An 11625-nucleotide genomic window follows, 5' to 3' on the forward strand; every position below is an offset into this window, starting at 1 on the left:
GCCGTCTTGTGCCTCAGTAGCAGGCCCATAATATTGTATGATTCTCTCAGGGGGCCATTTATCATTTTTTCAATTTCCTATAGCTATGCTTCTGTTTTCGGGGGAAGCATAGACAGGGAAGCCCAGGAGTTTGCCTGTTTTTATGGGCAGTAGGAAGAAAGATGGTTTAATAGTGCCAATAACACAACTACCTGCCTACCAGTCAGGTAATTTGGCATAAACTCTATGCCTACATATCCAGTATAATCCAGTTGGGGCTGTCCAGTCCCTGTGGGACTCCGGATGGGTCCACACAGTTTGCAACTTTGGGAATTTAGTAAATGGATTTCTCTCTGTGTGATTTGAACTCCACCAAGTGACTGTTTTTGTGGTACCATTATACAGTTTCTGTCTCAGACAACTAAGTTGTCCTGCAGGGTGCGTGAATTCTTTTCCTTCTCTACTACGCAGTATTGTCCAATAATTGAGGCTTTTAGGACCCAGAAATTATCGGGGTGATTCTTTTGAGCCAGGAATTCATCAGGAACTGGGTCTGTAGGTACTAATTCTCGGGCTTCCGATGGCCTTTGATCTCCTATTACAGTTCCTCTACCTACATAACATGAAGTGACATTGAGAGACTGGGCTACATGCTCGACTAATTGCAAAAACAAATTTCTTGTTTTTCCTGGAATTTCTGGTACTGGCATATTTAGTTCATCATAGAAAGCTTGAAACACTGACTCAGGAGAGCATTTATAAACTTCTCCTTGAACCAAGATATTTACTCTAGGATCCAGTCTGGCCCATCAATTCCTAAGGCCACATGCTCCTCTTTTTTCCAGCGAGGATCAAAGGGATTGGTTATTACTAACTCTAAGGGGTTACATTGTCCCTTAGTACAGGAAGGGCCATTTTTTCTTTCATTTTTTCTTTTCTGAAGGTGGACTGGATCCTTTTCAGTTTTTTTTTTAATCCAACTGGCCTAAATGACACAAGACCAGTATTTACATTTATTTCTAGAAAGTCCTAATTTATAACAGATGTACTTATTTTTTGCCATATAACCTCTTTTCTAATTAAGAGAACCACACCTTATTCCCAACATATTAGTATTAATGACAGCACAGGCATCAAATTTTAAGGTGACTTGTTTGGGCACCCCTTTTTCTTCTGTTTTGGCTAACATGTTACTTGTATCATTTATGAGTCCCCACCAGTCCTCAGTCCTTAATCTTATTTTAAAAACTGTGGTCATGGGAGGCTCAGATGTGTCATAACACACATCAGGTTGGTCATATCCTGGGTTACATACTTTGTATAGAATAACATTATACAAACAAGTTCTTTTTAGAGTTCCAGTACACTTATAATAACCATAAAATAATGGGACTGTAGCAACCTTTTGTCCTACCTCAGTGACTTCATGTATACACTGGGAACAGTCCTCAGTCTGAGGAAGGTCAGTTGAAGTCCTTACTGTAAAAGTCTAAAATTTAAGGAAAATGAGTCCTGCAATGAGTTTTCTCATGCTTTGGCCGTGCGTGGACCAGTCAGCTTCTGGGTGTGACTGGAGTAGGGCTTGTCATCTTCTTCAGAGTCACTTTGCAGGGGTTGGTGAAGCTGCTCCCATCATGTACCACTCACAGTCTAATGATGTTTAAGGATAGTCTCGGAAGATAGGCCTGGTAGAATAAACTGAGTCCAACACCTCTACACAGTTATGTTTAACTGGGCTCTCTGATACCAGGAGCAAGGTGGTGGGGTTTAGGGTGTTGCAAACTTCAATGGTTATGTGGGGATTTTCACATAGCAAGATTTGGTACTTGGTTAATCTAGTGTTTGTTAACCAATGATGTCCTTTGGTAGTCATTAAAGTTACCACAGCATGGGGAGCCTTTATATTCAGGTTTTGCCTAAGGGTTAGTTTTTCTGCTTCTTGTGCTAACAGGGCTGTTGCTGCTGGGGCCCTTAGACCTGGGGGCCAGCCTTTGGAAACCCTGTCTAGTTGTTTTGAGAGATAGGCCACTGGCCTTGGCCAGGGCCCCACATTCTGGGTTAAAACTCCAACTGCCATTTTTTTTTTCTTTCTGATACATAGAGTGTAAAGAATTTTGTCAGGTCAGGTAGCCTTGGGGCTGGGGCCGACATGAGTTTTTCTTTTAACTCATGAAAAGTTTATTGCTTTTGGTTGTAATAGATGTAGTTTATCTAATCTACATTTTTATTAACTGTCACCTACCAAAATATTGACTCAAATCCTGCGGCTATCTGATTTCAAGCTTTAAATTGATCCGGTATTTCTCATGGGACTCCAATTGCGCATAAATAGACATAAGAGTTGAAAGACCCATGAGGGGCTTCTCTCACTTTACGATGTCTTATTTTTTTTTCCTTCTGGTTGATGAAATGCTAAGATGAAAGGGATAGCCAATTGGACTAAAATACAAGTGCCACTCCAGTTATTCATCAGAGTACCCAGTAAAGGTCCACCACAATACCACCACACATCCGCTCGGGGATGAACACAGGCTGACTGATTGATAAGCAGTGATAGGCAGTGATTGATAAGCTGACTGATTGACAATACTTAAGCTCACTGCATCCTTTCAGGTCTCCAAGGAATGCTAAGTTTCCTCCCTGTCATGAGAGACACGAAGTGAACTTAGTGTTGGGAGACAGAGGCTGGATGGCCCTCAGGGGCTGACCCACAGGGTGCTGGACTTTGGGATATAGCAGAGAGAACTTGGCACGACTTATTACTCCAGGCTGTAGAATCCTGGAAAAGAGCTACCATGCAGCCCACACCTGGTTGACTGGAGGACCACCTTAGTGGAAAGGGGACAATTTGGGTCTCTGGCCTGCCATGTGCACAAGCATAACAATTGCTTTTGTTTAACGTGCAGATGGAATATTTGATCCATTTTATCCAGGCATTTGCATCTTGGTGTCTTGCCTTAATTGCTGAAGTTTTTTTAAGTCTTTAACTTCTATGATCCTCTAGTAAAATGAATGTATGGTTTTAGAAAATTACAAAAACTGGTTGGGGCAGTCCATCCTTGCTCTTTAGTGGTCCACAGAACCTTGGACTAACTATGGCATGAAAGCTCTACATTGGGGGGCAAGACTCCTGGTTGGCACTGGGGTCTTTATCAAAATCTCCCTGGATTAAATGGTCCTAGTTTACTAAGGCCCAGTCTGAGGAGAATCAAGAGGGACAGAAGTACTTTTCTGAAGTAGAAAGCTGTCTTTGACTTAGTAAGTCCTCACAGGGTATAACAAGGCAAGTATTAAATGCAATAGTTTGAGGCAAAATGACTTGATTATGTTAATAAGTAGATGGTCAGCAATAGAACGAGGAAAGAAAAAAGAGTAATAGAATAGATGAAAAGAGTTAAATTTTTCTTAGCTTTAGTTTGGTAGGGTTTTCCCTGGGACTATGGCCCACAACTCTGGAGGGGGTGGCGCTTTCTTGACTCGGGTGTGATGAGTCCATCCTTTTTTTTTTTTTTTTTTTTTTTCTGTATGAACAGCAGTCTTGGTGATTAGCAGCACAAGGTAGGGTCCTTCCCAGACTGGCCCAAGTTTTTCTTCTTTCCACCCTTTGATGAGAATGTGATCTTCAGGCTGGTGCAGGCTTATCAGAAATTCTAGGGGTGGTACATGTGCTAAAAGACTTTTTGTTTTTGAGAGAAAGGAAAGTGGAAGATAAACCAAGTATATAATTTTTAAGAAGTTGACCTTTTGTTTTAAATGTAGGGACCTTGGGAGTGGACTTATAGTCCTTAGTGCCTGAGAAATTTCCTTTAGCACCTATTTTTATTAGTTTTTAAACCAAAGAAAACCAAATACCATTGTACATTTAACAATGCTTCTCGTATGACTTTTATACCAGATAAGCTAAATTTTATCTTTATATTAGTGTGTTATTAATGTTAAACCTAATTTTAATAAAATTTGTAGACATATTTATCTAATTTTTAATGTTTGACCATAAGGTAAGATTTTATAGACTCTTTTAAACCTTTTATAATTTTTGCTAAAGAACAGGTTGGTGCTTTAAGAAAAACCTGTTATGGTTTTACTTTAATGTAGAGTTCACAGAAAAACTGGATGATACTTCTTTAACTTTAGCTAATATGTTTACACACAGAATTTTCTTTAAAATTAACATTTTAAAACTTGCTTAAACCTTCAAAACAATAATTTTGTAAACTTTTTAATGTAGGTAAAAATGTAGATTCTTATGCCTTCTTATAATCCTTTTACCAAAGGTATATTTTACTTTTCTTATACACCTTGCACATAAACTTTTTTTTTCAATAGTTTTACATTCAGGAGGCCTAGTTACTTTTAAATTATACAACTTTTTTGCATAAATTCTTTTTTATAACATTTTTCTCTTTCATGACTTTCACAAACAATTCTTTGACATGCCTCAACTTTCTGACTTATTACAAATATTTCTTTCTTTAAACAACCAGTTAGTTTATTTCCCGACAAGAATTGCCATATAATAAATACTCTTTTTATATAAATTCCGCCCCCTCCCCGCTTTTTTTCCATTTTTTTTTTCCTTAGGATACTTCTGAACTGGTGAGGTGTGTTCACAATGAGGTTTCCTCTAAAAGTTATTTTTTTTTTACTTTTTTTTTGTTAGCAAAGCCATTGCCACTACAGATTGAATGCATTTGGGCCATCTGCAGGTTACTGGGTTAAGGATTTTTGATAGCAAGGCCTCAGCGCTTTTGGGATATGTTCTTGTTTACACTGACAACAAAGTGGTATTGGAGTGTTATAGGGTTACGGAGAATAACTTCAATTATCAATTATAGGTTTTTAATTTACCTTGGCTTTTAAAGGGATAGGGTACACTTTTTTTTTCTTAACTACTTGTATATATATATCTCTCTCTTTTTCCTTGATTCCCTCTTTGTCTGTCTCTTCCTCTCTGTCTCTTCCTCTCTCTATTTGCCATTTTTTCCTCTCTGTCTCTTTCCTTTCTCTCTCTCTGCTGGTCTTTCCTTGCCTCTGCCAGCCGCTTATGCTGCTGTTCTCTCAACCATTGTGTGTTGGGGATGGGGGGTCTAAAACCAGCTGTAACCATGTGTCTATGTACAGGAACTGGTCTGGGTTCCCTGGCTTACTACCTTGGCCATACCTTTGAAACAAGGGGCCTGTCCAGGCTTCCTTCTAATGGCCAACCTGCCTCTAAGGCTGGCCAGTCTATCTTACACAACGTTTTAAGTTTTCCTAGTGTCATAGTACTCCACAGTCTCCTTTAAATTCTTTTTTGAAATTTTTCAACATAATTCCTAGTACGGTGGGCTTATTTGTGCCTGACCTACACTTCTTTGAGATGAAACACCATGCTCACACCACACGCACACCATAAAACAAAGAATGGGTTAAAAGGGCACACACACACTTTAGCAGTTTGCACCAAACCAAAATCAAAACCAAAATCAGAGTATCCAGAAACCCAAGCCAGGTCAAAACCAAAACCAAAGTGTCAAGCAATCCAAGTCAAGTCAAAAACAAAACCCAAAGTGCCAGTATAGGTACACTGTGGGTGATCAGGTCATGCTTCCACTCAAATGGAGTGGGCAAGTTCCCAAGACAGGTCCTGTCAAACAATTCAAACCAAGTCAAAACCAAAAGCAAAGTGCCGATAAAGGCACACCATGGGTGATCCAGCCATGCTTCCACTCAAATGGAGTGGGCAAGTTCCCAAGACTGGTCCTGTCAAGCAATTCAAACCAAGTCAAAACCAAAACCAAAGTACTGATAAAGGCACACCATGGGTGATCAGGCCACACTTCCACTCAAATGGAGTGGGCAAGTTTCAAAGACTAGTTTTACCAAGTTTTAGATGTCCAGACTCCAAGTGCCCGTTCCTTCCCAGTGTTCAGCCACTGCCTTGATCCTCCATGGGGACCTGACACACACCGCTCTGGCAAGGCATCCCACCGGGGCAAATGCCTACCTGTGAGTGCTTTCAGGATCCACGTAGCTCAGGCTGGTCGGAATCCCCCACAGGGATGTTCCACAGGACAGGCTGAAGCTGCCTAAGGAGCTACCTCAACCATCCAGCAATCATCTCACTTACCGGTCAGGGAACCAAGAAATGTGGCAGGACGAGCTGCAGACAAAACTCCTCAGACACCTAGTTAAAGAAGGAAGGGGTTTATTCGGCCAGGGGCATAGGCAAGACTCCTGTCTCAAGAGTCGAGCTCCCCGAGTGAGCAATTCCTGTCCCTTTTAAGGGCTCACAACTCTAAGGGGGTGTGTGTGACAGGGTCGTGATTGATCGATCAAGCAGGGGGTACATGACTAGGGGCTGCATGCCCCAGTAATTAGATTGGAACAAAGCAGGATAGGGATTTTCACAGTGCTTTTCTATGTAATGTCTGTAATCTATAGACAACATAACTGATTAGATCAGGGGTCAATCTTTAACTACCAGGCCCAGGGTGTGGTGCGGGGCTGTCTGCTTGTAGATTTCATTTCTGCCTTTTAGTTTTGAATTTTTGTTTCTTTGGAGGCAGAAATTGGGCATAAGGCAATATGAGGGGTGGTCTCCTCCCTTACTCTGAGAGGGCTCAAAATGCCAGATGATCAACCCTTATATGCGTTTTCCAGATGAGACATTTTTAAAATTAATTTTTCTTGGGGATTTCCCTACAGGGTCACTGTATGTCATGGGGGTCAACCCCCTAGAAACTCCAACAAGGCTCCTGATCACCCAAGGGTGCCTTTCAGCTGGGAAGAACAAATGCCCTTTCTCTTTGGAGCTGCGAGAATCTCAGCCTATCATTAACGTATGAAAACAACAGTTCAGTTCCTCATGCAAATGTGCACAGACAAATTGAATTAAGATTAATTCTGAGAGAAAAATCACTAGAGAAGACCCTTTAGAATGTATCTCTGAACAAGAATTAGGATCCTTAAACAACAACTTCCTAGGAGAGAAAAGGGGAAAAAAAAAAAAAAAAAAAAAACCCAGCCAAGACCACTTCCTGTAAACTGTGCTCAGTCACCCAAAACTTTGTAGCTATTGTGTGCCATCATACATGCCAAGGTCAAATCCTCTCACAATGCAAAAACCAAAAAGGTCAGGTCATGTAATACAGGAAAACAGAGGTTTAAGCCTAAAAATAATCTGAATTCTTCAAAGGGGTTCAAGTCATTAGAAGCCCTTTCTAGATTTTTTGGTACTGCAGATGGCAAAGGTGGAAAGAGGTATAGGGTGAAAGAAAAGTAAATTAAAATGACAATTATGGAATTATTTTAAGACAGGAAGCAAACACAGAAACCAAACACATGGTTTTTTGTTTTCTCCTTTTTTTTTTTTCTTTTGCAGCTGCAAGGAATTTTAGCCAAACTAGACAGGACTTGTTACGCACAATTTAGAATTCTCACTCGGATTTGACCAAGTCAGGCAGAGTTGGTCAAATCTGATGGGAGAAACACTGGAACAAACAACAACAAAACCCAACTATATGATCACTGAGTGCTCTAATGGTAAAGAGAAATTAATATCAACTGGTTGTAAAACTTAACTTTAGCCAAGACAACCCCCAATTCAATTACTTGCCTAGGGATGGGTCTCAGGCTGAAGACTGCACTCTACCACCTGAGAAGCAGAAAAAGAACCCTCATCTTCCCTGTTGGAAGTGAGCTCAAACTCCATAAAGGAGTTAACTCCCTTCCATTGTCATGGAAGCAGGAAAAACTTGCCTTTTTTGTGTTGGAAGCAAGTAACACTCCAAAAAGGAAGTGGAGTTGTACTGCAAAATAAACTTTAGATCTTGACCAAATCTGAGGAGAACAGGGGTTCTCTGGAGGGTGTTCTCTCAGACCTCAGCAAAATTTCCTATTGGTTTGAGCCATAAAGTTAGCTCATGCTGGTACCAAGCACTGATAGGAGATTTGTCAAAGGTCAGGGGCATCTCCACTCCAAATCCCTTCGTGGTAACCAAATGTGAACCTGAAAATTTGAGACAGGGCTCAGTTAATTTAGAAAGCTTATTTTACCAAGGTTGAAGATGTGTGCCCGTGACAAAGCCTCCAAAGGAGGCAATCAGATATGCATTTGTCTCAGTGAGCAGCAGAAGGATGACTTTAAAGAGAAAGGGAGTCAGGTTTGCCCTAAGCAGTTCCCAGCTTGAGTTTTCCTTTTAGCTTAGTGATTTTGGGTGCCGAAGATACTTTCCTTTCACAAACTTTTTTTTTTTTTTTTTTTTTTTTTTTTTTGAGACAAGGTCTCTCTCTTGTCAATCAGCTGGAGTGCAGTGGCACAATTAGCCCACTATAACTTCAAACTCCTGTGCTCAAGGGATTCTCCTGCCTCAGCTTCCTGAGTAACTGGGACTGCAGGTGTGTGCCACCATACCCGGCTAATTTTAAATTTTCTTTGGTAGAGATGGGGGTATCAATATGTTGCTCAGGCTGGTCTCGAACTCCTAGGCTCAAGCCATCCTTCTGCCTCAGCCTCCCAAAGTGTTGGAATTACAGACATGAGCCACCACAACCAGCTAAATCGTGCTTTGTCATTAACAAATGGCCATTCTGTTTCCCTCTAGGCCACAAGGATGAGGCTGTTTGCTGCTGCTCCTCAGAGCTGCCCCAACACTTTACACAAAAGGCAGCACTTCATTCTACCCCTCCCCTATCATCTCAATATCAATTAAAGCCTTTGCTGTAATTGGAGCTTTAAATCCAAGGTTTCTAGATTCTGTTGTCAACCACACGGGAGTTTAGTCTGCCTCCTTCCCCCTACCTGATACTGTAAACCAAAAACGAAATTTTAAGCCCTGCCCTACTTATCTGAATTTCCACCTCCTCTTGGCTAAGGGTATTTCAGAATTAACCTAAAAATCTAGCTCAGGCCATGATGGAAGAGGGGATTGGACATGCCTCATTATACCCCTCCAGCATTAACATTAACACAGACCTTAAGTATAATTTAAAAAAAAATTACAATCTATTTTCCCTGGAGTCTGCTACCTGAAGGCTTCATCTGTATGATAAAACCTTGGTCTCCATAACCCCTTATCTTAACCCAGATATTCCTATCTACTGATAATAACTCTTTCAGCCAATTGCCAATCAGAATATGTTTAAATCTATCTATGACTTGGAAGCCTCTGCTTCAAGTTATCCTGCCCTTCCAGATCAAACCAATGTAAATCTTACATGTAGTAATTGTTGTCTCATGTCTCCCTAAATTGTACAAAAGCAAGCTGTACCCCAACTACATTAGGCACATGTTGTCAGGTCCTCCTGAGGTTATGTCATGGGTGCATCCTTAAACTTGACAAAATAAACTTTCTTAGCTGACTGAGACTTGACTCCAATATTTTGGATTTACAATACCTACAGCATTTTTACATTTTCCAAAGTACTTTGTTTCCATTCATTCATTTTATCCCCATACCAACCCTGCAGGGACGAACATTTTCATATTCTAGGTGAAGAACCAGAGGCTAGGAGAGGTGACGTGGCTAGGATTCAGATTTCAAGCCTTTTCACTCAGTTGTAAATGCCATTGTAGACAATTTGATGTGAAAACAAACATAAATAAGTGAATATGCAACTTGTAGAACTCTTAATTAGCAAAGAGTATGTATCTTTAGTGAGGTAATGTGTAAGTATTAGCAGCAGCGAATCCATATGCGTCTGCAGCAACCTCAATTCTTGCCTCCTCAGAAGAAATAATTCAACTGAGGGGTAAAAAAGACAGAAGAAGAGACAAAGGCAAGTTTTATAGCAGGAGTGAAAGTTTATTAAAATGTTTTAGGGCAGGAATAAAAGGAAGTGAAATACCCTCAAAGAGGGCCGAGTGGGTAACCTGAGAGATCAAGTGTGTGCAGTTTGACCTTTGACTTGGGTCTTTATATGTTGGCATGCTTCCAGAGGGTTTTGTTTCTTCTTCCCTAATTCTTCCCATGAAGTGGGCTGTCCACATACACAGTAGCCTGCCAGCACTTGGGAGGGGTCACATGTGCAGCGGATTTACTAAAGTTGTACGCATGCTCACTTGTGGCATTTTTCCCGTATAAGTCAAGTGTTCCTAAAAGAAGTTCATCTGCCATTTTGCCTGTTAGTGCACATGCTTGAGCCCACTCACGCAACTCCTGAGATGTTATTGAAAAGCTGCTGATCACCAAGTTCAGATGTTCTTATCTATTGGGAGACTGTCTTTTCCTGGTGCTGGCTATGATCAATTATTATTTTCGAGAGACAGTTATCAATCGCCTGACCATCACCTGATGGTTGCCTGACATTCTTGGTTGGAAAAAGGGGCCCTCTCCTGCCCTGCTTTTGAGATACCTGTTTTATATTATTTTCATGTCTGACACTAATAGCTCCATCTAGACTCACCAACCACTCCTGTGGCCCCACCCAGAAACAACTCTGTGCAAGAGGACAGCTTTGACATTCTATGATTTCCCCTCCAACCTAACCAATAAGCACTCCCCATACCCTCGCCTTCTGCCAACCAAACTGTATTTGAAAATCCCCTAACCTCCCAGACTTCGATGAGATTAATTTGAGTAATTACCCCATCTCCTGTGTGGTATGCCTGACTTCCCATCAATTAAACTTCCTTTACTGCAATTCCATGGTCTTTGTTTGTGCAGCAAGTAGAAAGAACTCGTCTGGTGGTTACAGACATGGACTTGAGATCGTTAAAGAATGAAAGGAGGAGTAGAGACAGGCAATCAGAAAGAATCAATTCTTACAACACCATGGGAGAAACTGAAATGCATGTCCTGGAAACAGTGAAGAGTTTGATGTGACTGGACTGCAGAATGCTACAGAGAAAAAGTGGGTGCCAAGGCAGCAGAGGAAGGTAAGAGCAGCTTCTGAAGGGACCTGAATTCCATTATGGGCACCCAAAACACCATGGGTTAATGGTGGATGGAGAGAGGAGATGGGTCCTCTCAGTGAGACTCAAGCTTTTCTATTCTGGCCTTTACCCCTCCTATTACAGCCTTCCCTGATACTTTTTGGACATAGGATAGCCTCATCGGTTTCTCTTCATATTCAGTTCAAGCTTATTTGTACAAACAACATTCAGTCTCCAGCGAACGAATTCACCATAGAAACAGGCTAGGGCCATTTTCTGGTCCAGTAGTGAAGTACTTCTTTCTTGCTGGAAAAGGCAGAATTTCTCCTGGGTGGCCACCACCTGGGCTCCTTTCCCTTTCCCAGCCTACCAGCTGTGAGCCTCAGTCAGCCTTAGGACCAATTAAGTTTCTTGTTCAATGGGGCATCTGGTTGCTTTAGCTTGAGCTCTAATGATTTGGCTGGGCCCCTCCAGTGAACTGGCAAGGTCCGTTTTCTTCAGTGGCTCTATTTTTGTCTCTTTGAGAGATCCAGGCTTCAAATACTAATGTAGAAGGCTCAATTATCTTAAGAATTCATCTTCCTCTCTCTCCAGCTCACCTCCCTCTCCCTCCAGGGATCTGTGTCATGCCATATTGATGCTCTGTCCAAGATGAGGACTCTAGTGAAGGCACTTTCACATTAAATTATTTCTCCGGCTCATTGTCTCACCACTGTTTTGAGCTCTTTTCTTAACAACACCAGTGTGAAAAAACCTTAGGGGTTTAGTTAACTAGGAGCTCAATATGAGTC

This window comes from Theropithecus gelada, chromosome X (genome assembly GCF_003255815.1).
Source record: "Theropithecus gelada isolate Dixy chromosome X, Tgel_1.0, whole genome shotgun sequence".
NCBI classification, from domain to species: domain Eukaryota; kingdom Metazoa; phylum Chordata; class Mammalia; order Primates; family Cercopithecidae; genus Theropithecus; species Theropithecus gelada.